This window comes from Culex quinquefasciatus, chromosome 1, assembly GCF_015732765.1.
Source record: "Culex quinquefasciatus strain JHB chromosome 1, VPISU_Cqui_1.0_pri_paternal, whole genome shotgun sequence".
In the NCBI taxonomy this organism is placed as follows: domain Eukaryota; kingdom Metazoa; phylum Arthropoda; class Insecta; order Diptera; family Culicidae; genus Culex; species Culex quinquefasciatus.
The window spans coordinates 19,150,284-19,176,216 of NC_051861.1; the positions used below are offsets into that span (position 1 = coordinate 19,150,284).

The window sequence follows — 25,933 nt, forward strand, 5'->3', positions numbered from 1 at the left end:
CTATTGAATAAACAACTAAACCAATGCATGTATCTTAAAGTTCACGTTTTCCCCTTTCTGAAACACTCCGGGTTTTTAAAATTTGATTGTTTCTACGCATATTTATAGCCATTTTAAAATTATATTTTCAGTTGGTTCTCATTCAAGTTTTTCCAACTTGCATGCAAGTCAAATTCTAATTTTAAAATGGCTTTAAATATGCGTAGAAACAATCAAATTTTAAAAACCCGGGGTGTTTCAGAAAGGGGAAAACGTGAACTTTAAGATACATGTATTGGTTTAGTTGTTTATTCAATAGTTCTTTTGTAAAATAGTCGACAAAGTAGCTAATTTTGCCTAAACTAACATTTCAAACGGGTGTATCTCAAAATTGGGACCATTTGGAGCAATTCTGGACCCGGATTCGGATTCAGCAGGCAAAAATCTACTAGGAACACATATTCTCGTCTCAGAGACAAGAAACATTTGATTTTTTGTTGAACTGTGTTATTATGTAAAATTGTACGGGGAACACGATGGTGATAAAATAAAACAAATACAAATATAAAGAGTTGGTCAAAACTGAATTTTAATACTAGTAAGCATTTAAGGGTTGAAATTTTATTTTTATCGAATTCCCTAAACAGTTTTCTATAAAATGCAACCTGCAGAAAGTCTTTTGCTCAAATAGTTGCAAAGTTATGATTAAAAGAAAAAAAAGTTTTTTAGAAAAAGAGGGCGGTGCCAAAAAATAGAGGGATGGTCCGATCAGCACCAAACTTGGGATTTCTGTTAGCTATCAATGGATGAACGTTCCGTCCAAGTTTGGTCCAAATCGGTGAAGGTCGAGTCCAAAAGTGTACTCAGTTGACCTGGAAGTTTGGCAAATTTGTTTTTTTTAATTGACTTCTTTTTTTCATTTTTAATTAGAAATTTTTTTCAACTCCTTTAAGAAGCATCCAGTATTTTTGAATCGATTCATGTGGCATCGAAGAGGAAAGAAACACGCGTTTGCTTTGGCAAAACAAGCACACGAATACGGGAAGCGTCTGCCAGGGTTCACGCGAATTGCCATGTAGCTCTCCCAGGAAATTCTCCATCCCATGTCACACGTGTTACACACAATGATGTCGGCTGCAGTGTCTGTTGCTCCCCGTTCCAGCAGAAGCCGTGTAGTACAAAACACACCGAACCGTAAAACACACTACAACATAGGAAAAGTGAGTACACACAAGTGGGTTTTGGGAAATAAGCGCAGGAAAACTCTGCAACAGCAAACCGACTGACGGTGCAAAATGTTCGTCATGTAACCCCTAACGAAAAAAGAGAAGAAAAACTGCTGATTTGGACTGTTGTTTCATCTCTCCAACGCAATGGTTTGTTGGTCTAGGACAACGCCGATCATAACGCGTCCTAGTTTTTTTGCTCTATATAGCTTTTCCGAATGCTAATCCGCTTGTCTGTCCACAGAACATTTCCACATTTCCTGCTGACGGTGTTTATCCCAAAGTTACGCTAGAGATCCCCGGTAACCCGGACGGTACGCACCATCCTCGAACGATTTGCTCGACCCACATGTGCGCTCCACAACTCAGCTGCATCGTACCCCAAGATTGGTACTCTGAAATGCATGGAAGTTTAGACGGTATAACACTGAGAAATGTGAGTTGAGATGCTTAGAAGAGAGTGATGATAGGGAAAGAATTAAACACAATCTATAGTTGGAGGCAGCTTCAACTGCACTTCATGCGCCACCCACAAATGACGTCGTTTTATTTCGAGGATTGTAGATCACACAAACTTCTACTCTGACTTTAGACTCTCAAAAAACCTGTAATATTCTTGTAGTACACACTGCGTTGCAGTTGGTGCTAGTTCTAAATTGATCGAGTAAAAGCGACCGCGAATCTTGCCCCAAATCACGCAAACAACTGCCACAAATTGCAACATGTTGGAATGCCCGTTCGGGCCAGACACAGAAAACCACGCTCTGGAATGCACCGCACTAACCAGCAGCGCGCAGAGCAATTGTCTCCTCGCCGTGAGTCTTCCAGGAACTTGTTCAGAAGTCCATCGCCACCATGCCAATGCAAATGGGAGCAGCATTTTCCGGCGGCATAACGCAGCAGTCAGCGTGGCCAACATTTGAATAAAACAATAAATTGCTCGCATAGTTATGAAAAGTACGCCAGATCTCGTCGTAATTGTTGGTTGGCTTAATTAAAATATAAAGAGCTGCGTTCGCTTTAGGCCGGGTAGAGCTTTCTGGAGACGATAAATTTTGCCTCCTTTTTTGCCGTCGGTTCAAGTTAGTCCAAGGAGACTAACGCCGCGAGCCAAGAGTGTGGGGGTCAGTTTTGCATTTCTGGGACCGGTTTCTGAAGTTATCCGTGCTGGAGTGCAACTTGATTAAAATTCATTCCGGTGTGGGGTACTTAGCTGGATGGTCCAGCTGGCGTGAGGAATGCTGTAAACGGCAGTCTTGAGAGGGTTTTCAATTTGTCACGCAGTTCTTCTCTTGGTTGCAGTCAACCCGAGTAGACAGATGGTTTTTGTTTTATGAACAGTTGAAAAAAAAAAACGGTTCTTCTGCTAAACTTCAGCGAGTTGTTTACTACAACCTCAGCCATTTTTCCACAAATGACTCATAAATTTACTCCCAACCCCACTAGAGGCAAACATCAGAGTCACAATCGCCGCACCATAACTCACGGTGCTGCGAAGAGGATTAGTCCTTCGACAGCAGAATGAGCCCAACCCGGAGCGTTGTCATCAAATCTTGGTCTCCGTCGTCGTCAGAAGTCGTCGAGCGAACGAACAAGAGTGAAAATTATTGGCTCAGATTAGTTCGCTGCAGACTCAATAAATTTTCCTCCCCATTTGATGAGCTCTGCTGCTGCTAGGAAATGGACGGACATTTTGGACGTGGTGTGACGTGCTGAATTGAATAGTAATACCCTTCGATGGCTTCTTCTATACCAGTGGTTCTCAACCTTTATCGTTCAATTCCCCCCTTGGCAAGTTTTCCAGAACTTCATTTCCCCCCTCCCCTCGCCTCACTATTTAGCTATTTTGGTGTCAGCGTATAAATATCTCAAACTTCTGTAAACTTCTGAAGTCAAAGCAAAATATACCCTTTCCAATCAAACACCTATCTTCGTCATATGGAGACTTTGATGCTCGGTTAAAGCTCCAAAAATACTATTTAGACAATAAACCTACCAGCAACAGGCACCGCCTCGAGTAAGCACGCAAATGTATGCCACTTACTTGCCAAAAAGATCAAATTAAATGCACTTTTGATCATAATTTCTATTTTGCGAGACCATTGAGCATCATTTTGTTAGCACACACAGTGGCACACGTGAAAAACCCCTCAAACGCTTAATGAATATCGCCAAAATCAACTTTTCACTTCCCGAAACATGTAGATAGTTAGCAAGCGCCATCAAAAAAACAAACGCGCCAAGTCTTTTGACGTTTCAATTTTGACGACCCATTCCAATCGAAGGCTGAAGAAAACCGAGCGAGAAGCGAAGGCAAATAAAGAACAAAAGGTGGAAACTAACACCACCAGCATCAGCAGCGCCGTTGGAGTGAGCCAGTGATGCCAGGAAATTTTCTCTATAAATGTTACTTTTTGTGAGTGTTCGCTTAAAATTTCATCAATTTGGCAGCACTCAGCAGAGCCAAAAGAGCGCTGGAAGAAAAAAAGAACTAAGCTGAAAATAGGTAAATGGGCGTGGCCCAATTCACTCGACTGATTAGAATGCATTTGGGAAAGATTTTTTTAAATGCTTGTAAAAAGGAATAGGATAACTTTTAGTAAAGAGAAAATAAACAGAAATGTTCCCAAAAAGTTGCTCTACTCGTTGGTGTACTTGGTTTAAGTAAATTTTAAGGAACACTCCAGATTATCCAGCATCATTCAAACACGACCGCTTATTAGGCTTAAAATGGGTTTATTTCCCCTAAATAAATTATTCGTTTTGAAAATTTATGTATTTGTTTAACTGGTAATGTAATATTAATAAAAAGTGGTAAAATTTGCTTTTTTAAGCATTTCTGGTTCAACGAATGAAAAAGCACAAATTTCACAGAAATTAACAAAACTTTTTTTTTTCAAAAACCGATAAAAAAAATAAAAAAAAATTCAAGAAAATTATTGCGCCTTGCAGCAATTTCTAGAGTTTTGTGTCAATCGTGCTAGGCCTAGATTTTTTCATCACACTGCTTTGCAGGACTGAGAACTGCCAACTTTGCGCACTTTGCACCTCAGTAGAGTGCTGCGGGATTATTTTCATCACAGTTGGCAAACTGAATTTCTATCACACCATCAAAACAAAACAAGTGCAATGCATCGACTTCTGACCCCAATCTAGTCACCAAGCTGTGGTGGCCGTGGCAGTTAAGTCTTGAGATGGTCTGTTAAAGGTTCTTGAATCGATTCTTGTAGTTGACACTTTTGGGTTTTTTTTAACGGGTTATTTTTTCTAATAAGCTCGAGGCCATAATTATATCGGCCATCTTGTAACCGTTGGTCACAGTTCTTGAACGAACCTTTACTTTTTAACATAATTCCTCAACCTACAATACTACACCCTACACTAGCAGCGAAGGGATTTGCGTACCACTGCAATTAAGACAGGCTCGACAGCGCTGCGTCGAAACTGCATCAAAAATGGATTGGATTGGAAAATGGTGGAGTTTCCTTTCGGAAAAGATTAGAAGGGAGAAGTGGAATTTTATCACCGATTGCAAAGATCGGAATCTTTTGCCATTCAGGTGTCTGTGTGGTTAGTCAAGTGTCCCAGTGTCAGTCCCGTTTTCGTACTGGTCACGCTCTGCATCCCGGAAAAGGAAGTGCCCCGGCAGAAGTTAATAATCCGCAGGACCTCGGCAACCCACGGTTTTTGGTCGGTCTAGGCTTGTGAGTGCGTAGGGGCCATTGCCTGCATCAAAACGTCCACCATACATTTCACCTCTGGCGGACCATCTTCATCTCTGGCGTGGACCATCTTCACCTCTGGCGCGGAACGCGCCATCATCGTCAAGGAGGTTCCCCTCTCGGTTCAACCGGATCAGCCAGGTGCTGGGTTGGCCGATACCGTCAGTGAGAGAAGACGCCTAGCCGCGCGGAAGCCCAGCAACACCCGCTCGACTTCCGGCAGCGGAATCCTGCCCGAAGCAGCAACAACAGCCATCAGCCGTTATTTGACTCCAAAGATCCACCGTAAGCCAAGATGCCGGCGCAACACGACTGCATCTCGGCACCAAAGACCGCGATTCCACAGTCGGAACAAATCGGAACACACTTTCTCTGGGCTGGACGAGCTTTCTGAACTTCCAAAAATAAATTAATAAACAGCCTGCCATAGCAACGGATATCATCGTCATCACTGTGAAGAAAAATCACTGTGATGAAAATAATTGCGCAAGACTCTAGTAAAGTGCAAAATGCGCAATATTTAACAAATGTTTTTTTTTTTTTCAATATTTCCAAGAACAACTCAAGAATGAAACCTTGTTAAAACTTACAGAAATGAAACTTTTAAGTAAAAAAAAACTGCATAGACGAATAAATATAAGTTGTTGAATCACGATTAATTTGTGTACTCTGATCATGGAATTTTTAAAGTGGGCCAGTTAAGAATAATTTTTCACCACGCCTGTATGAAGACATTGGATTTCTTTTGCATCCTCATTCCCCCCAACAATTAATCAAATTTCCCCCAGGGGTAGAGGGTGACGAGCGGGAATTCCCGGGAAATCGACCATTTTTGGACCTCTCGATTCCCGGGAAATTTGGTCGAGACTCCCGGGAAATTTTTAACTTATGAATATCGAAGCAAAATTATATAAACGAATCAGAAAAAAAACATTTAAAAAAATCAAAATTGTTTTGAACATTGAACATTGAATGTTTAATGTTCGATGTTCAAGTTCGAATAAATCAATGCTTCTCTAATCTTCTAATTCAGAAACTTTAAAATTAAATTGTTAAAAATTCCAAAATCTGTAATTGAGAGGAGCCAAAAAATTTTGGACCCCAAAATTTACCTTAAAAAATATTAAACAGTTTACCCCCAGAAATGAAATCAAATGTTTACTTTCATATATATATATTTTTTTAAATAATTTCTAAGAGTTAAATTCAATTCCCATATCTTCTCTTGAGCAAAGCAATCCTCATTATCTAGCTTTTTTTGGGAAAATATGGATTTTCCTGATAACTGTAAATATTTCTTCAATGAATATTTACAGTTTACCTTAAAAATCACAAAAAACAGTTTCAGAGTTTTGAGTGTGTTGTTTTGAGTAAATTCGTAAATATTTTAAACTACAATTTTGAGTCTTAAAAAGCTCAAGAAACGATTTTGTATTTGCGGATTCAGAAAAAATCAAAAGGTTTTATATAGTTCCTCAAAATAATGAGGCTACTAAAATTAATGTTTCATCGAATTAGTATGATTTATTTGTATATGAATTCATTTAAATGAAACAAATTTATTACTTTTTATTTTAAATATCGGCACTATTGGCATAGTCAAAAAACTCCCGGGTCCCGGGAATTCCCGGGAAATGGCTAAATTCAACTCTCCATTCCCGGGAAATTGAAGATCTCGAGAATCGTCACCCTCTACCCAGGGGTGAATTTCTCACCGGTTGAGAAACACTGTTCTATACGGTGTGTGAAGTTCCGGTGACGGGGCTGGTAACAGCTAGTGATGGGAATGTCAGCAGGATTGAGTTGCTTTCATTCTGACTTCCTATTTAAAATGTATATCTATAGATTCAGAATCTGAACTGAACTGAACAAATATCGATGTGTGTGTGGACTGGCTGTAAAATATGTGAATGATTTACCAGGATTTCTATTTAGGCAAAAGAATTTACAGATTTGCAATTAAAGAGAACATTTTTCACACCTCTGCCCAGCAAAAATTCACCAACAGCGGCAGGACGACAACCTAAACAAATAAACGCCATAACTGTCATCGTGCTTTCATTTGCAACGAACCTCGTCCAAGCTCGTCCAGACCAGCCATAGTCGAGTTAAGGAGTTCAAAGGCAAGGCCCCCTCTTGGGTCTCGTTCGGCCAACGAAATTTGCTCAGCTTTTTCTGCGCTTACAACAACAACAATGATGAATATTTATTCGCACAAGAGCGATCCCAGCCATCATGTGAGAGGGTGTGTGATATTTACACCATCGGAACGTGACTTGACGAATGATGAAACCTTTTTTTTTTGCTAAGCTGGCCTGAATTCCGCCCCCCCTCCCCCCCCCAAAGTATCAGGTGCCTCCGGAAAATGCGGGTGACATTCATGGCGACGACGCAGGAAAACTGTAACATTATGCATGACGTTTCAAGAAAATTTTAAAGTTGGCACCGTCCCAGGAGCGAAATGTTTGGCCTGCAAAGGTGATTTCTTGTGTTCGTGGGGTTGATTGATGGATTTTCGGTGCGGTCCTCTGTCCCCTTCCCTGTTATTGCTCCCCACAGTACGATGTTTGCAGGATAATTTACGATTATTCCTTCTTTGTATGCCCTTTAGTCATGTGTGATGGCGATTTTTCTTTTTTGCGAGCCTGTTAAGTGAATTTCTTAGCAGAAGCAAACATCATTATTCATGAATTTTTGTTCGACAAAAACTGGCAGAAATTGACAGGAACTGACAGAGCAGTAATTGGAAATCAGTTGTTCTTATAATTGCTTGACACACAAAAAAAAACCTATGAGGGGGCCAAGACTTGGCTAATGCTGATACAGCTTATCTCAGTTTCGGGTATTCGCTCATCGAAAGGTCCTCGAAAATAAAACTTCCCATCATTGGAAAACTCGCGTTGAATTTCACGTAGACTTGCTCGGCTATCGATAGCATGTTAAGTCATAACCAGACAGCGAGCTCCGGAATCTTAAGCTACGACAGTTATGTGACAGGTTAAGCCACCATTACCACCTCTACTTTCGTTCAGTTGTTAAACGTTTGCAAAACTTTGCCGACAAACACTCTTACGACATTTAGACAACACCCCCTTGCCCCCAACTCTCCACAAACTTTACAGTCCCACCCCTTTCCTTCTCGTAGAATTACTCCAATAAACACTACGAAAAACGGTGTAAGCTAGCAGCAGCAACCTTTCTGACAGTCGGTTGTGTCGGAAAAACACAACAAACAAGATGGCGGCAAAAACGTTGTACTGTTTTCGTAAGGGAACGGGAAGGGAGGCACGTCTGCCAACCTGTCAGGAATGCCATTCAAATTATTGCCCGGCTTAGAGAGCGCGGGCTGGGTGGAATTGTGCCCGGGAGGAAGCGGATGCTGCTGGTATGATGTTTACCTGATTTGCATAGAATTTTGTGTCCGGAAGTTTGCCTGGGGAGTCGTCAAGAGAGTGGCACAAAGAAACTCTTTCCCGAGCGCGGAGTCGTTCGCATGGAAAACGCATGTAAATTTGTCTTTTTTGGAGAGGCTTAAGCGCAGGAGAAAAGGGTGTCGTTTTTTTGGGTATGGTACCTAAAAAGGAAAATATTATTTAGAAACCAGTAGAGCATAACAAAGAGACCTTGCGAGAACACTTTTCGGAAATTGACAGAAAAAAAAACTGGTCATAAAGGCTAAGTTGAAGATTATTGCTGAAAGAGCATCGGATTAGTCGGCAGAGAGATAAAACAATTCATTGTCAGTTTCATCCTGTTTTGAACAAATTGATCACGTCAATTTCAGAGTTTTTTGAAAGGTCCTTTAAACATTTGAAACATAACCTTTAAGACCATTAAAAAACTAACGATTGCTTTTTCTTAAAATCTGATTCAATCCTACCTGGAACACCTGGAGGAAGAGCCTTTCTTACTAAAGAATATGACAATGGTAGAACTTCTTTCAATTTATAACATCGACTTTGTTTATTTATAACGTCAGCACAAAAGAAAGTGATATGATACAAAAAAAAGAGTCAGAGATAGCTATTTTTACAACCGCACCACTACACACTCAATTGCAAGTACCTTAGGTAGAAAGACATTGGCGTCGCGAGCATTGAAATTATTGAAAACGATATAAACGATGAATAGCTTAGAAAGCTCCTAATGGAATCCAATGAAACCTGTTAAATAAACTTACGAAATCACGAAAAAATGAAGCCTACTTTGAGGCGATTTTAGGAACACACGGGAAACAAATTGATTGTAGCCGGATGAATGTCCTATGTCACAATTTTTTGCATAAACATTGGACAGTTATGCATAAACGGACAGGGCAAAAGAAACCGAAAAGCTACGATATCTTACATGTTGTAGGAAACATCGGTAGACAAGCTACTACAAACGAGTATATCTCGAGCCACAAAATATATGCGCCAGCATTCTCGCGCCAGTATTTGAAGCAAAAGGTAAACAGTTACATATATAGTTGATAACAGATGTGTTTACGTATATTCAACAATGTTTATTGATTTTTGATATACTTTTTTGCAAATTAATAAAAATTACTATCTATGTCTAAATTTACATTTAAACATATATTGGAATGTTATACACCAAAAATGTTGGAAATATGTTTTCTTATCTGAATTCGGCATATGTTTAAAAAAAAATGTTGGTTTTGGTAATAACGATTTTTTTCGAAAAATCAGAGGTTTACGCTACTTGTTCATAAGTGGCAACACGTGTCTTTTAGCTTTGCTGCAAAACTTCTATAACAACCGAACATTTGTTCACCGTCTTCCCCAAAACCCCATTCAGAAAGGTACACAAACTCAAGCCTTAGGCGCAACCGGAATCGCCAAATCAATGCGCCAGTGATATGCAAATTGACAGCACCAACAACAACAAAGGCAGGACTGCCCTGAGGACACCCAAATCAATTTACAGAGATTGTCGCAGGGCGCCACCCGCGAGGCAGAGAAAAAGGACAACACATTTTTTTTGGGATGGAAGGGCAGAATTAGTGACGCAATGGCGTAAAATATCCTTCTTTTTGGAAGGGTGGACTTTTTTTTTTAAAAAAAAGGACATCCGCCGAAAAACCGACGAACGGAAGGGCCCGGGTGCCATTTCAAGGAAGAGTAGGGCTGAGTCGCTTCGTTACCTGTTTCGCGAGCGTGATGAGGGTCTCCAAGAGCAGAAGGATTGGGACAGTTGTACTGACCTGGAAGTAGCAGCGCCACGATAATAGGGGTGAAGCTTAGTCAGGTGTGACGGTTCGATTGGGTAATGAATTTTAATTGGAATGTTTTTCTTTGCTCGTTTGTTGTGACAAAACATGGGCAAATGTTGGGTTTTTGGTAAAAAAAACAAGAACCTTTTTTTTAGGAAAACACAAAGGACATCTGGTTTTGTAAAGCTGCCTAGTTAAAATTCGAAAGGACCTGTCACTCCAGCTCAGTTAAAGGTTCCAGATCCTTACTCACCATAGCAGCAAACATATAATCCTAATCACCCTGTAAATCAAACCTAACCCCACTGTCACCGTCGTAAACGCCTCAAGGGGATAAATGGCGAAAGCCACTTTCCGAAATACACTCTTCCGGTTGTTACGCAACGCGGTCCATGGCCTTGCCGAAGCAAATTTGCTCCTAGCCGTAAAATGGTGCGCTCGCGCAAACATCGGAATCGAACTTGGGCTGCCATCTCGAAGTGCGGGGTTGTAAAATTTTGATTGCGCCCTTCACAAATCGATAGCGCCTTGGATCGGACTGATGCCAACACTAGAGAGCAGCAGAGAGAACCCCTAGGGCGATAGCAAAAAGTCAATCAGTGAGAAGCTGCGGCAGTTTTGAATTTCTCAAGAGATATGGAAAATTTCGAAAATTCAGAAATATATAAAAGTTACTTAGATGAACTCATCCCGCCTGTGTGGATCAATCGAACCGCGCACTGGACTCACAATCCTGAGGTTTCTGGTTCGAAACCTGCGGCTGGCGCTGTAAAAATTCTAAGTGTTAATATAGGTATCGTCGCTCCGTGCCATTCTCAAACACTTAGGAGAACCCAGGGCGGCGAAGTCCTTGTAGTTAAAAGGAAGACACTAGTGATTGGTACAAGAAATGGTGGCCGACCAGCTATACAGTCAACTTTATTTTTTTTAAAATGAATAATTTGGGTTGGGACACTCGTCTTTAATATATATTTTACACCGACACTACACAGAAAAATATCAATTCTCGTAATCTTGAATTATGTTCACGAATGTGAGAACCACGAAGGAATTTATTCATGAGTATGGTGCATTTGCACTACAAACGTGAATATATTCCTTCGTGGTTCTCGCATTCGTGAATTTAATTAACGATTTCGAGAATTGTTTTTTTTCCGTGTAAAGCGAAAAATCTTCTGATAATTCCGACATTCTGAAAGAGGCTCCGACATCGATTGCGAGTTCGGTACCGAAAATAAGCGTTTATTGCGGGAAATTCATTCGAAATGCATTTTTGTTTTTTTGACTTATCTATCTATAGAATAATGAAGATTATTGCAAAAATTATATAAATCATCACTTACAATCTAAATTATACTTAATACCTTGCATAAAATCATGTTAAAAATCCATTAAGGGTACACAGCAACCAAGGAAGTTATTTTCTATTTATTCCAAAATTGTTAAACATACGGACCCAACCCTAAAAAAAATGATTTTAAAAATTTACAAATTTTGTTACAAATCTGTTGTAGTAGCTTAGGGGATGGTAGTTCCCGTAGTTTTGAAGATACCGCCGAAATGAGAAGATAAATCAATAGCAAACCCCAAACTAAGTCTAAAATTTGTTATTGAACAGATCTTATGAGAAAATAAGACTATAACAACACAAAGCATTTGTAAAGTATGAAATATGGAAAATCATTTAATCATCGATTGCGATTACGATATTTCAGATTTTTGTGAAAATCAAATGTACAGAGCACCGCAAAAAAAATTTTTTTTTGGCGAAAAAAAATCTCTTCAATACCTACATATTTTTAACACTTAGGCTGGTACAAATATTTTTAGAAGTTTTTGTCACCCCCTTCAAAATTGGCCCGAAAAATCAGGGGGCAAAAAAATATTTTTACAATAAACTTCAAAATTTCAATGAAAATTCATGTGCAACCAGCTGAAATCAAATTAAAATACATTCTTCTGCGTTAAAAATCATTTTTAGCATGTTTGGGTTTATTAAAAAATCTTAAGATTTTTTGAAAATTTTCGATACAAAATCTTTTTTTTTCCGATACAATTTTTGTTTTTGTCAGATCTTAGATTTTTTGAAAACTAATGATTGCAAAACAACTGAACTAGTGTAAAATGCATTTTAAAACACTTTTTTCATTTAAATGTGAAGACTATGGCTTGTTATTTAAATTTTTATATTTTTTTATTTTTTTGCCCCCCCCCCCCCCCTTTACCTCGGCCAGGGCCGAGTGACAAAAACTTTTTTAAATATTTGCATCGGCCTTATAATTGCAAAACAAGTGGGCAGGTGTAAAATACATTTTAGAACACTTTTTTCATTCAAATGTTGAGACCATGGTTTGTAATTTCAATTTTTAAATTTTTATATTTTTTGTAATAACAAAAATACTCAAAATTTCTGTTTTTACAATATGGTTATCAAACATTCGGGATTCTTTCATACATTTCAAATGTAATAACAACGTATTTTGAAAACACTAAAAAATTTCACAAAACTACGTATTTTCGAATAAAATTATTCAAAATTTCAGTTTTCTACAATATGGGTATCAAACGATCAGGATTTTTTCATACATTTCGAATGTAATAACAATATTTTTCGAAAATACTCAAAATTTTCACAAAACTACTTACAAATGTATGAAAAAATCCCGATTGTTTGATATCCATATTGTTAAAACTGAAATTCTGAGTATTTTTTTTCAAAAATACGTAGTGTTGTGAAAATTTTGAGTATTTAAAAAAAAAATTGTTATTACATTCCATTTTGTAAAAAGTGAAGTTTTGACAATTTTTTTTCAATAATACGTATTTTTGTGAGAATTTTGAGTGTTTTTAAAAAATGGTTTTATTACATTCGAAATGTATGAAAAAATCCATATATCCATATTGTTAATACCCATATTGTTTGATACCCATATTTTTAAAACAGAAATTTTAATATTTTTTTCGAAAATACGTAGTTTTGTGAAAATTTTGAGTATTTTCAAAAAAAAAGTTATTACATTCGAAATGTATGAAAAAATCCTGATCGTTTAATACCCATATTATAAAAACTGAAATTTTGGGTATTTTTTTTCGAAAATACGTAGTTTTGTGAAAATTTTGAGTATTTAAAAAAAATTATAACAATCCAAATTTATGTAAAAATCATCATTCTGATTGGATAATTAAGTCTGGACTGTGTTTCTTCTTTGATTTTTGATTATACCGACCAACAAAATATCTGGGCAGGCTCAACTCGAGAAGAAGCAGTGCTGTTCGCTACTCCCACATATAGCATACAATTTTTGCTTGTATGCAACAGTGACGAACCGCCCTCATTCTCTATACAAACTTCGGAGAAAAGCCATTCGACCGCGTCTAAATATTTTTGAAAAAATCAAAGTGCACGTGTTTCTGGTGACTCCAAACTTCATGCTTCCCCACGAGTTTAATCTGCGCAGTAATTTTTATCAATTTTTGTTGAACATTGTTATTAAAGGCAGTGATCTAAATTGCAATATAAAATGATCGTTTTTAGCTTGACAGTTTTTTTTATCTGAAGCGCCCCTATCGGTTTGTCTCAAAATTGATTATGAATTTCGCGTAGCGCACATTGACCCCCCCTTCCTTACCTCACCCTGAGAAATAATTAATTTTACAATCACTTCTTGAAAAAAAAAACTTCTTGAAGCGTCAGCGCCAGAAGACCACCACACCACAGGATCCACTCTGTGCCGTCGTTTTCTACCAGCAGCAGTGTCCGGTAATAGCCGGAACGTGACCGGGACCGAATATTCGTCTTTGTATACTGGGAATCGATTTTTGGGGGGAACTTTGATTGGATAGCTGACCGGAGTTTCCTTGGGAAAGGTTGAGGTTAAGCGATTCTGTAGTTGCAGTTCTCGGAATTAGTTAGATTTTGAACAGTTTTACAATTGAATTTAAATTAAATGTTGAGTACTTGGTCGAAATTTGAGTTAAATTTCAGGGTCTACACTAAGTTCCATTTTAGTCTTCCAGTAATTCAACGGGGTCGTGCTAACTTATCGAACGTCGCTTTTTGACGTTGCGAGACGTTGAATAAACAAAAATGAGAACACGCAATGTAAACAACCACAAACACATATTGTATGGTTGACCATTCTGTGGATTATCCTGAAGTTTGGTTAAATGTGGTTGTCCCGAGTTATAATTACAAATGTAAATGTACGGAAATCGAGCTCGTACATAGGTCAAACGCGTTCTGACCTGAAATCCCTTTGGCCAATTGTCACACTTACATCAATTTTCAGACTGTGTCAAGATAGCACGACCAGATTGAAACTTCTTTCATATGAAAAGTGACAAAAATGCACGGTGTTTATTGAATATCTCAGGGTCGAAATCGATTTTCTTGGATCTGTGAAGGTCAAAAGTGTGAGCTGCACAAAATGGCGTTCTTAACTCAATTTGGCCCAAACTGCACGTACGACAAGTTAGCACGACAGCGACGAATTAATAGTAAATCCACCAAAACCCCAACGCCACACTCGATTCTGCAAAACGAGCCCGAACGGTACACCAAATTTGCATGCATGCGTACAAGTAAGCCTCCCCGGTGGTAACTGACTTGTTGAAAATGGCATCGCCAAATTTAGCACCCCTCGCTCCGAGTTAAGGCGAAATGTGAAACTCATTTATTCATAGCAAAAGTAATTGCTGCACGCTCTAATTTCTGGCTCCAATGTTGGCGTTTCCGCAGCTCTTGATTTTCGAGGGCCCTGGGTTTCCGTTTGATACTTTGCGGCGTTACTAAAATGGTGGAAGTTTAGTGGCTGTCGAGTTTTGTTTCAATACAATCTAGGGGAAATATACCCTTTCTAATCAAACACCTATCTTCGTCATATGAAGAGTTTGATGCTCGATTAAAGCTCCAAAAATACTATTTAGGCTAGAAACTTACCAGAAACAGCACCGCCTCGAGTAAGCACGCAAATTTATGCCATTTACTGGCCAAAAAGATCAAATTTAATGCACATTTGATCATAATTTCTATTTTGCGCGACCATTTCTCATCATTTTGGTGGCACACACATCCACACGCAAGATGGGTGGTTAACTGCTTAACGAAAATCGCCATCAATATCTTTTCACTTGCGCCAACGATTTAAAAGCGCTTAAGATATAAAATTGCTTCCAACTACCGGCAACATGTTCTTTTGCACATTAGCTAGTCACTCACTTGAAAAATAATCCCGAAAAATGTAAATAATTAGCAAGCGCCATCAAAAAAAAACAAACGCGCCAAGTCTTTTGACGTTTCAATTTTGACTACCCATTCCAATCGAAGGCTGAAGAAACCCGAGCGAGGAGCGAAGGCAAATGAAGAACAAAGGGTGGCCACCAACATACTGGTGCTACGCATGTTGGAGTGAGCCAGTGATGCCAGGAATTTTTTTTCTATAAATGCTACTTTTTGTGAGTGTTCGCTTATAATTTCATCAATTTTGGCAGCACTCAGCAGACCCAAAAGAGCTCTGGAAGAAAAAAAGAACTAAGCTGAAAATAGAAAAATGGGCGTGGCCCAATGCACTCGACTGATTAGAATGCATTTTGGAAATATTTTTTTTGAAATGCTTGTAATAGGAATAGCATGACCATTATTAAAAGTGAAAATAAACAGAAATGTTCACAAAAAGTTGCTCTACTCGTTGGATTACTTGGTTTTAGTAAATTTAAAAGAACACTCCAGATTATCCACCATCATTCAAACGCGACCTCTTGTTAGGCTTAAAATGAGTATATTTCCCCTAGATCACAAGTGTTGGGACGCGATGGGGATGCTCGAAAATGAGCGTTTTTGGATTTTCACCTGACTTTAATTTCTATTACGGACATCAGAATTTAGTCTGGGGTTATCGGTGATTTGTGGCATGTATTGAGCAGGTATGTCTGTGATAGTGATGTTCATGAAAAATTCTCAGTTCCGAATGGTCCATAATTGATTTCCCCTTACCACGGAAGCCGTTTTGATCATTTCATCTATTAGTTTCGCTGTTTGATGTGTCAACATGTCGATGCCTCTGTGCTCTCTTGTACCAAGCTTGCTGGTTTTCCTATCTAGTTAGCATAAGAGAGCACTGAGGCATCAATGTATTGCGCGCTTTGATCTATGCTCGGCCACTCGTCTGATTACAAACTGTCACAAGTCTGGTCACCCCCAGTCTAATGAGAGATGCATTACTGTGATTACATTCGGGCCACCCAGATGGCCCCGGCGTCGTCGTCATCACACAGTCGAGTGCGCTTGGAACGTGACCCAGGACGGGACCGGGTCACGGAATTTAAAATGATTGTGATATTGCTGAAAATGGCAACACTGCGACCGGCTGCATACGTGAATGAGTTTGGTGGTGCAAAATGGTCGAGTAATTGGATTCTAGCCGCTCTATCTGCTGCCCCAAAACTGAATTGTTAATATTGGAAAATGGCAGTGGCGCCTGCGAGTTATGGCTGCTGGTGCTGACTTCAATTATGCAAAGCTAATTTGTTGTGCGATGACGCGGAATAGATTCGTGGGAAATTGCTCCTCTCTAGCTTACAAACAAATGCAATTTAACACCCACTGTTACATTGGTCGTAAACCGTGCACCGAACTTAACTTCGAACAAGTCTAGACAAAAAGTGCAATTTTCCTGGCCAAAGCCTGAAGTAACATGTATGAGAGATCCTTGGAAAGCGGTATCACGTACCGTCATCTCGCCAATGTGGTTGACCCTCTTTGTTCGTGGATTACCCGCTTTATTTTGCCATTTTTCGTCCCTGGGAGGGGGCAAACGAGCTCGTTATTTGAGGATTAGGTCAGATATAAGGGTGCACGTCCCCCATATGGATGCTTTGTTCTTTTCAGCAAAAATGCATTCTGACCGTTCGGAAATGTACTCATTTTCTGCTGGAACTTAAACTATATTTAATCCATGCTTTCATTATACTACACCAACTACGCTATATTCAATCCTCTGCCATGTCTTTGTCTATCATGGGCTGGAAATGTAAAACTTTTCCGTAAAACATCCTTTCCTTTACCAGTGACAAATGCGTCGAGAGGTCGCAATGTAATTCATGCTTTTGACGTTGACTCGCAGGTCATTGTGGAAGAATCGACAAAGGAAATGTCTTGTGGGGGGTGCAGATGTTGCACGACATCGACTGAGTTCATTTCGAAATGAATGGAGCCGGCCCGGACTAGGAAATGCGGAGCGTTTTGTTCGAGTTTAACATTGCTAGTCATGCAATAGCCCTGCCTTTCCCTTTGCTTGAAAAAAACTGTTCTTACATTAGCTGATGGAACAATTAGCTTTTCAATCTTTAGTCATGTTCACTTTATTTCGTTAAAATGATTCAGTGGACTTATATTTTTAAATTATACTCATCCACACTGAAAATTTATCGAAGGGTAATCGAAAATGGGATAAATAATGTTGAAGTGCGAGATGGTGAAGTATGCTTTTTTGGAGTATCGAGCTTAAGAACACTTATTATGAAAAATATCAGGGCAAATTGATAACAAACCCTCAAATTTTTGAAAATGTGTAATATTTCCATGTTATGTGAGCAACTTTTGTCCTACGAAAAGCATTTCTTTTCTTGTTTTATGTTTTTCCTCTCTCAGTTTTATTATTCGAATTTTATTTATCATGTTTAGTTTATTTTTGTGTCTGAGCATAAGCATGAGCATGAGAGACCACCCATGGTTGCCCCTCCGCTGCTGAACAGAACCGTAATATCCTTTCAGCACTACTGATCATAGGCTTCAACGATCTAATGGTGTTTCCCTTATCAACAGCATGTTTGAATGCGCTGAAAAGATCGAACACCATGATTGCCAAAGCTAGATCAGTTGCGAATAGGTAACAGTCAGTGGCCACCAACGGCGCCCGCCATGTCAGTTTGTAGATCTCGATTTTAAGGGACGTGAATGTTAGTTAGGGCAGCTGGTTTACCCGGTGCTTACACCCCACAAGCGCCAGGAACCTGAAAATTTGTTAGTATGATAGGGTGTTTGGTCAGGATTCATCATAGAAGATGATGATTCGACCCAAAATTATAGTTTATTTTTGTGTCTGATAATGTTTAGCTCATTCAGTGTTCTACATTTTTTTATATTTTCTGATTAAGTATGATAATGTTATCATTCAAATTGTAAAACAAATGTGTGGGGCATAGTCTGTAACATTACATAAATTATTAGGTACCGTCAGTGGGGGTGACATTGGGTCTGGGGGGTGAGATTGGGTCAAAGTGATTTTTTACGGATTTTACCATTTTGCAGGTTATTCTCAATGAAACTGAATTCTTTCAAAGGGGTTGTGTAGGGGACATCTTAAGATGACTTCGCTGAAAAAATCTCGTTCCTAGAACTAATCCTGTTATTTTGGCAGCTGTCTAAAGTTGAGGTACGTCTTTGGCCAAAAATGACCTCTCGAAAAATCATTTTTCTAAAATTTTTGTTAGAATTGCTCGAAAACTACCCAAATGTTTGAAAATCTCCACTTCAAACATTGTAGCGTGTCAATACGATTCCCTCGAACAAGAAACGCTGTTGGATGACTTGTTTTTACCATATCGTTGTATTTGAGCATCATTTTAGTTTCATTTGACCCAATGTCACCCCTCTAAGGGGTGAGATTGGGTCAATTTTCAAACAATTGGCATTTAAGGTAGTGTTCATCAAAATCCACCATATTTTGGGAAAATGTTAGTAAACTATCTAAGAACAAATCTACGTTGAAAGATTTTCGATGTTATTTAAATTGTTTTTGTTATTAAGAAATTTCGAGAGGTGTATCGTTTTTTGACCAATAGTCACCCCCACTGACGGTACTAATTTACGCACATTTTTTGCAAAAAACACCGAAAAGTTGACCCCTAAAAAAACGACATTTCTAAAACCATTGGTAAAACTTTTAGAGGCGGGGTTGGGTTGAAGAGAGTTAAAGTGTGAACTTTCCAGAAACTGAAGATCAAAAAAAAATCTACTTTGCCTGTATGTAATTGTGAAAAATCTAAAAAGCAAGCACATACAAAAAATCATGTAAAACTCCTTCGGAAAAGTTTCGTTCAATTGCGTTTCCGGCTCCACCGGAAAATTGCTTTGTGACTTCTTCCCTCTTTGCGTTTGTCCCACACGATTTGAATGTTTAAATAAGCAGCAGCCGCCACCCCAAAGTTAATGGGCTATATTTAAAAAGTTCGCTTTTCAGCTGGCGAAAATTTTTGGACGGAGAAAAATAAAATTTAACGACCTCGCCACTTTTCTTGGGACGAACCGGAAGTGTGAGCAGATGTTGTGTGTGTGTGTCTTTACTCTTTTTGCCATTTTCAGCTTAACCCTTAGGTGATTTTTTCGGTTTCGTTCTTCAGAAACTTTTAACAGCTGTCTCTTTAAAGTTTCGCTAAATTCAGACCTCTAAAACGATACGACTTCGTTCCATTTCCACCCAAAGTCTTCCTTAAACGACATTACATTCTTGTGTTTTTCTTCTTGCAAATTCCGGGACCTTCCATTTTCTTGGTGCTAACTGCCACTGGCCAATAGTAGCAAACTAACGGTCCTGACACTTGAGATGGTGGACGAGCACTTATTAGATCGGTTTGTAGTTTATTTTACCCACTCTGATGAGCACTGCCACAAATAAAGTGGAGCACTTCAATTGCGAGATGCCTACCATGAGGCAATTGCAAACCTCTTTTTACACCTAAGCTTCCATCCACCCCGGGAGTGACGACCTTTGGATTGTGAACTGCCTACCAGCGATTAACGACTAAGCTATCGACCCAACCCTCTAGGTTAGATCGGGGCCAACATTTACTTCCCCGTCCGACGGAAGGTGTGAGCAGACAAATCTCGTCTCGAAAAATGCCACCGGGACCTTCTGGGATTGAACCCAGGCTGACTGGGTGAGAGGCAACCACACTTAGCCCTACACCACGGGATAAAAGGATATATTTGTTAAATTACCCGAAAGTTCATGATACCAAAGAAATTGAACAACAGATTTTTTTTTCGGAAATTCAGATGCAATCAATGGCAACGAGGTCTGTTTTGTGGTGGTTTTGTCTTTAGCTTTTCCAAATAGTTCAAGCTGGAAATGCAACGGTAACAGTAATAATCCTTCGAACGGCAACTTAAATGAATCATTGAATTAGGTGGATGCTTTATGCTCGGCAACCCAACCTTAGGCAAGATAAGAATGATGATGAACGACGGCTGTGCGTCGTTCCTTCCAAATGGATTTTTGACACTCCTAGCCAAACGCGGAAGGTTTCGGGCTGGTTTCGGGTGCAATAAATTCACCAGAACCTCACCTCACGCGCTCGAGTACACTTTAAGTCAAATATTTATCAAAGAGTGCCACGAGTCTCCATTAAAAGATTACCGAGCCCAAAAGACTAGGGGTGCCCGGCAGTTTATCATCACAAATTGAAATTCGTGAGGTAAATCCAATAAATAACACGCGCCCGCCTGGGTAGGCGCCATTTTGTACGTAGTAAAATATTGAAAATTCCAACGCGAACGAAGCTAAACAAATCCGGGCCGGATTTTGGGGGTCGATCCGTGACACAACATAAAATTTCAAGCAATCTTGGGCCTGGAATCCTGGGGAAATGTGGGATTGCAATATATTTTAGTTTTGGGCTGTGTGTTGTTTCTATTGTTGAAACATTTTAGCGTTTTTGCGTTACTTTGCCTCTTTGAGCCTTAGGGTAAGTTGATCGGATTGATTTAGCTTTTATTTGTTTTTTTTTTTGACTAATTGAAGTAAAATCGTTTTTCAGTGGATTGCATTTTTTTCTTTTATAGAGTTTTGTTGAATGTAATACACAGCAAAAAAACGATGGTTCAAAATCTGGGCTCATAATGGAGGATGAGCAGATTTAACACCAGTTATGAAAGTTGACGTTCTGGCAAATAAATTTTCCTAATACTTATGAAATACTTTTACACATGTGTTTATGAGCGTAATTTTTGCAGCTTTATTTGATTATTCATCAAATTGATTTATAAATTGATAAATCATACACTTTACAGCGAAAAAGGTGATTTTTTAGGGTTTAAAATATGAATGGTTCAATATTATTTCTTTTTTGAGAAATTTTCCTACAATAATGTGTAAAAAGAGTAAATCTACAGACTGATAAAAATGTAACATTTTTGTCACAAAATCTGTCACCATTCCCAGATTTAATATTGTTATATTTTTTCTGTGTTGTTTACAAGCTCGCTGGCAAAATATCTTTTTTTTAAAACGGCATTTGTCCATAAGTAATTGATTTTTTTTGCATTCTGTCAATGTTATCGAAGGGATAACACACTTTGTTTAATTGGCCCTTTTAGAAAAAAAAATCTCGTCATTTTTAGCACATTTCAAAAACGCTTGTGCAATTTGTATGATCCATTTGCAGATTAACTTTCGCAACTGATGGAACGCTTAGTTTTCTTGTGACAACAAAGTTCCAACAGTTGACAGAACGCTGAAGTTCGTTGTTGTGTGAAGTTGTTTTCAAAGTTTACTGCGCGCCTAATGTTGGTGGTACTGGTAGTTAAAATGTTAGTTTGTATCATTTCGATAATAGTGATTTTATTGATCTTAGAAGAACTTTTTGAAGCAAATAATAACTTCCGCGTGTCTGTTTTCCATCGCAACAACTGTCGTGGCTTTATGTGTGTGCATCGTTTGTGATGATTTTTGAAAGTTTAGTTTTTTTTAAGATTTTAAATGATTGTTTAACTACATTGTTAAAAAGCCTTGAAAAACTGTTTTAACGAGTTGAATACCTAGAAACGTTTTGGGTTTGTGTGGAAAACTAGTTTTAAGAATTCTTTATTCAGCTAGATTGAGGTAAGTAATATTTTTCATTTAATCCATTCATAATGCTCTTCTTAAAACATAAATCTTTAAATGTTTGTTCGGATGCTAATAAGGAGGCACTACGTTTTTGGAGCAGCATTCGTGCAGCTCAAACTGCAAATAGTTTTTATTAGTAAGAATTCAATTAATTAATTAGGCTGAACTTACAATTCATTGTTTTTAATCCTAAACCTCGAGCAAACAACTAACTGGGATTAGATTTTATGAACTAATGAATGTTTGTTTTGGTTTTGTTTTGACGGATCTGGTAGATGACTTGTATGCAAGCTGGCAACCTCTTGCGTGCAAGCCATCGGTGCCAACACCCCAGCCCGTAACATCCGGTGAAGTATCTGAACCGGATTTACCAACAAACGTAAGCACCGCCGACATCCTGCCACACGTCCAGTGAATTTTGTCTTTCTGCCTGTTTCTGGAACAATTTGACATTTGAGAGAAGTCATGTGGTGACATTTCTTCCTGACACGTTTCCAACAGCAAATCCTGCGCCTCATTTTCAAACTTTGGGGGTGGCTGAGATCCTGCCGCGACCCAAACTGTTGACCGCTAAACGGAAATCCAATCTTCAGCCGCTTCTCAGGAAACCAGCCTGCTTGCCAATGTCCCAGCCCTTTTCGGCTTAGGCATATCTCGAAAACACTCCCACATTCAGCCATCTGCTCACCGCAAAATTCTTGATTCTCTACATGAAAACCTCCTGCTTCCGAGAAGTCTTTTTTGATCAACTCGGACTCGTCCTCCTTCTTGAAGTCCTCTTGTTTTGCTTGAAGATGGGCTTCAATGATCATTGTTCTTCGCATATCGAACTTTTTTTCAAGTTCTTCGGCTTTCAAAGCAAATTCCAGCTGCAGCACCTTCATCCGTCGATCGTACTCCTCTCTTATGGCCCTCCGAACCTGGTCCATTGAAGGTCCTTCGCGTACGATCTTCGTAGAACAGCTTTCCGCAGCCACATCTTGCCGGCGTTCAACCCCATAATCGGCAATCAACAACCAACGAGATTGATCTTCCTCACCTTGGGTGTCAAACACACGGGCACCGATTTTAACTTGCACCATCCTGTACGGCAACGGATCCGTTCTCTTATGAATTTTTGAGAATGTTCGGATGCTAATTAGGAGGCACTACGTTTTTGGAGCAGCATTCATGCAGCTCAAACTGCAAATAGTTTTTATTAATAAGAATTCAATTAATTAATTAGGCTGAACTTACAATTCATAGTTTTTAATCCTAAACCTCGACTACTAACTGGGATTAGATTTTATGAACTAATGAATGTTTGTTTTGGTTTTGTTTTGACGGATCTGGTACACAGAAAAAAATAATGTAAATTTGGAAGCTTTAATTTTGGAAGGTTGAATATTACCTCTTTTATGATATAATTTTACCTCAATTTAGACTGAAAAAATGACATTACAACAGAAAAGTGGTAAAATTACACATTTCCAGATGTAAAATTACACCTTTTTCTGACATAAAAGATGTACCCCTTCCCAGATGTAATATTACCATGATTTTTTTTCTGCAAGCTGGCAACCTCTTGCGTGCAAGCCATCGGTGCCAACAGTTAAATAGAATTGGGTCCTAAAATGAAGCTTAGATTGCTGATATTATTGTTTACAGCGATAAAGCTTATTTTTCTGAGTAAAATGACCCTTTGTACGACCACAAAGAGTTTAAAATGGATTTTTAAATCAATTTCGAAAAATTAACCTCGCGGTCCTTCTTGACAGAAAAGCTCCTACTTGACAGCTCGTTCCAAGGGGACCATAGTTGATCCATCGAAAAAATGTTGTCTTGTCAAAAAAAAATTTTGCATTAAAATGAAAAAAGTGATCAGCAATGGTTTTTAATCGTGTTTTTTACCGTTGTACATAAAAATTGACATAGGGCTTTAGTACCCAATTAAATGACTTATTACAACGTCACGACCAATTATGAATTCAATTTTGTTAAGGAACCGGTTCGTATTCTAACGCTAAACAAAAGCTCCAGTTTCAACAAGTTTGTTTACCGTCAACTGGGGTGAATTGGGACACATGTGGCGATTTGGGATAGAAGTTTTAACCATGTTGGAGCACAATATTTTGATTTTTATGGTTGGTTTTGGATAGAACAAACTCAGACCAACAAAATATGTACATCCATTTCCAAATTTAAAACCTTTAAGTGCTCTAAATACTGCTGTCGTCCCTATTTAGGCTGTAGTCCCGATTCGCCCCAGATGACGGTACATCAGTTAAAAGAAACAGTCAATAATGTAAACAAAAATCTGAAAATCACAAGTCATAAGTGTGTTTCGAAAGTAATACATGTACTACGTGTCACAAGTGTGCACAGAACTCCCATACAAGCTAAAATTAAAATGTTAGCCGACTAAATCTGTTTATTTTCAAAAGCAATAATTGTCATTGCCTTTAAAATATGCATAGCGTTCAAAATTTTATTAATTTTTTGAATAAATGGCCCCAGTAAAATAGATAGGCGACGCCCGAGACGTAATTTGAATTCGCTGGGGCAGATTTTTCGAAAAAACTCCAAACTTTGAAAGCTCTAGGTTGCACAAAACTTCAATGTTGTATATATCAAAACTTGCGCAAGGATCTGGCCTATAGGCCAGTGATGTCAAACTGTTCAAAAATAGTCATTTTTTAGAAAAAAATGTCTTTTTACGGGCAGCAGCTCTCCTTTAAAACCAATCATGATTATATTTGGGATTTGGGCTCAGTATGTCCACCGGAATAAACCCTTGGATGCCCGCCAAAAAGAAATTTTTATTACGTTTTATTGGGCAGATTTTCTGTTAGAAAAATGTATAAATTTTATATCTTATATGTATAATTCCATTTATGCGAAAATTCTGGTGAAGACAACTTTACCTCTGCTATATTACGAAACGAAACCTGCCAAAATAAATTCCAGCGTAAAACGCTCATAAGGTGCTTTACTTCCGCTTGCCCCCTGAATGTCGGCAAACGTCCGCGCGTCTCAACCGTGGGCCCGTTTTACTCGTTTAATTTGCTTACTTTCATTGTTTCGCCCGTCGTCGTTCTAGTTTTTCTTACTTTTTTCCACCCTCCTCATGGTCTGCGTCGGCGGCAGCTGACTATTTGCACAAGTATGTATGTTCTGTGTACTCTACACTCCATCGTTGCTTTTTGCATGCTGGAAGATCTCCCCTTTTCTGGGCGGTTGCTGCCTGAGTTGGGCACGGTGAACAGTTGGCCAATGGCGGTAGGTGGCCAAAATGATAAAAATGTGACAACATTGAGACAATTTTGTTCACTGTGCCACGTCATCGTCCTAGTTGGTCGAACAGCGCTCTTTTAAGTACATTTTCCTCACTGTTTAGCTGTATCCTGGCTTAAACAACATTCAAGGATTCTGCCAGCAAACGGGGGGGATTCTTTGTTCGAAAGGATTCCCGTTCCAGTTCTATCACAAATACATACACACACACAAAACAGTGGCAAAACCCCGTTTTTGGAAGGGAAAAGCGGCAGCGTTTTTTTTTCACTCTCCAACTGCTGGTTCGTTAGGTCCAACGAGAACGGGACGAGTCCAGGACGTCAACGGCAGAAACGGAAGAAACCGGGGGGTAGGGTTCTGGACAATGGACCCGTCTCGATGGTCGACAGCAGAGCCCAGTGGGATAACGAGAGACCGAGCGAGAGCGACTGGAGGAAAAATGCTTCCAGTAATCGGTTGCGGTTTATGCCACTTTTTTCCTCGGCTTTTTTTCCGGGCCGGTCCACAGCGTAACGAGAGGAGGGGATGCATTATTATAACAACTGTACAATATTGAGAGTACCGACGGTGGCCATTTGCAATCGACAACGATTGGAACGTGCACTGTTGGAAAGCTTCACAATTGCGCAAGTT

General features: G+C 39.0%; 1 protein-coding gene across 13 annotated transcripts in view; it reads left to right on the forward strand.

The window, feature by feature from the left end:
• LOC6032190 (peripheral plasma membrane protein CASK) overlaps positions 1-25,933 on the forward strand; it is a 614,477-nt gene that overhangs the window by 383,109 nt on the left and 205,435 nt on the right. The window lies entirely within an intron of this gene.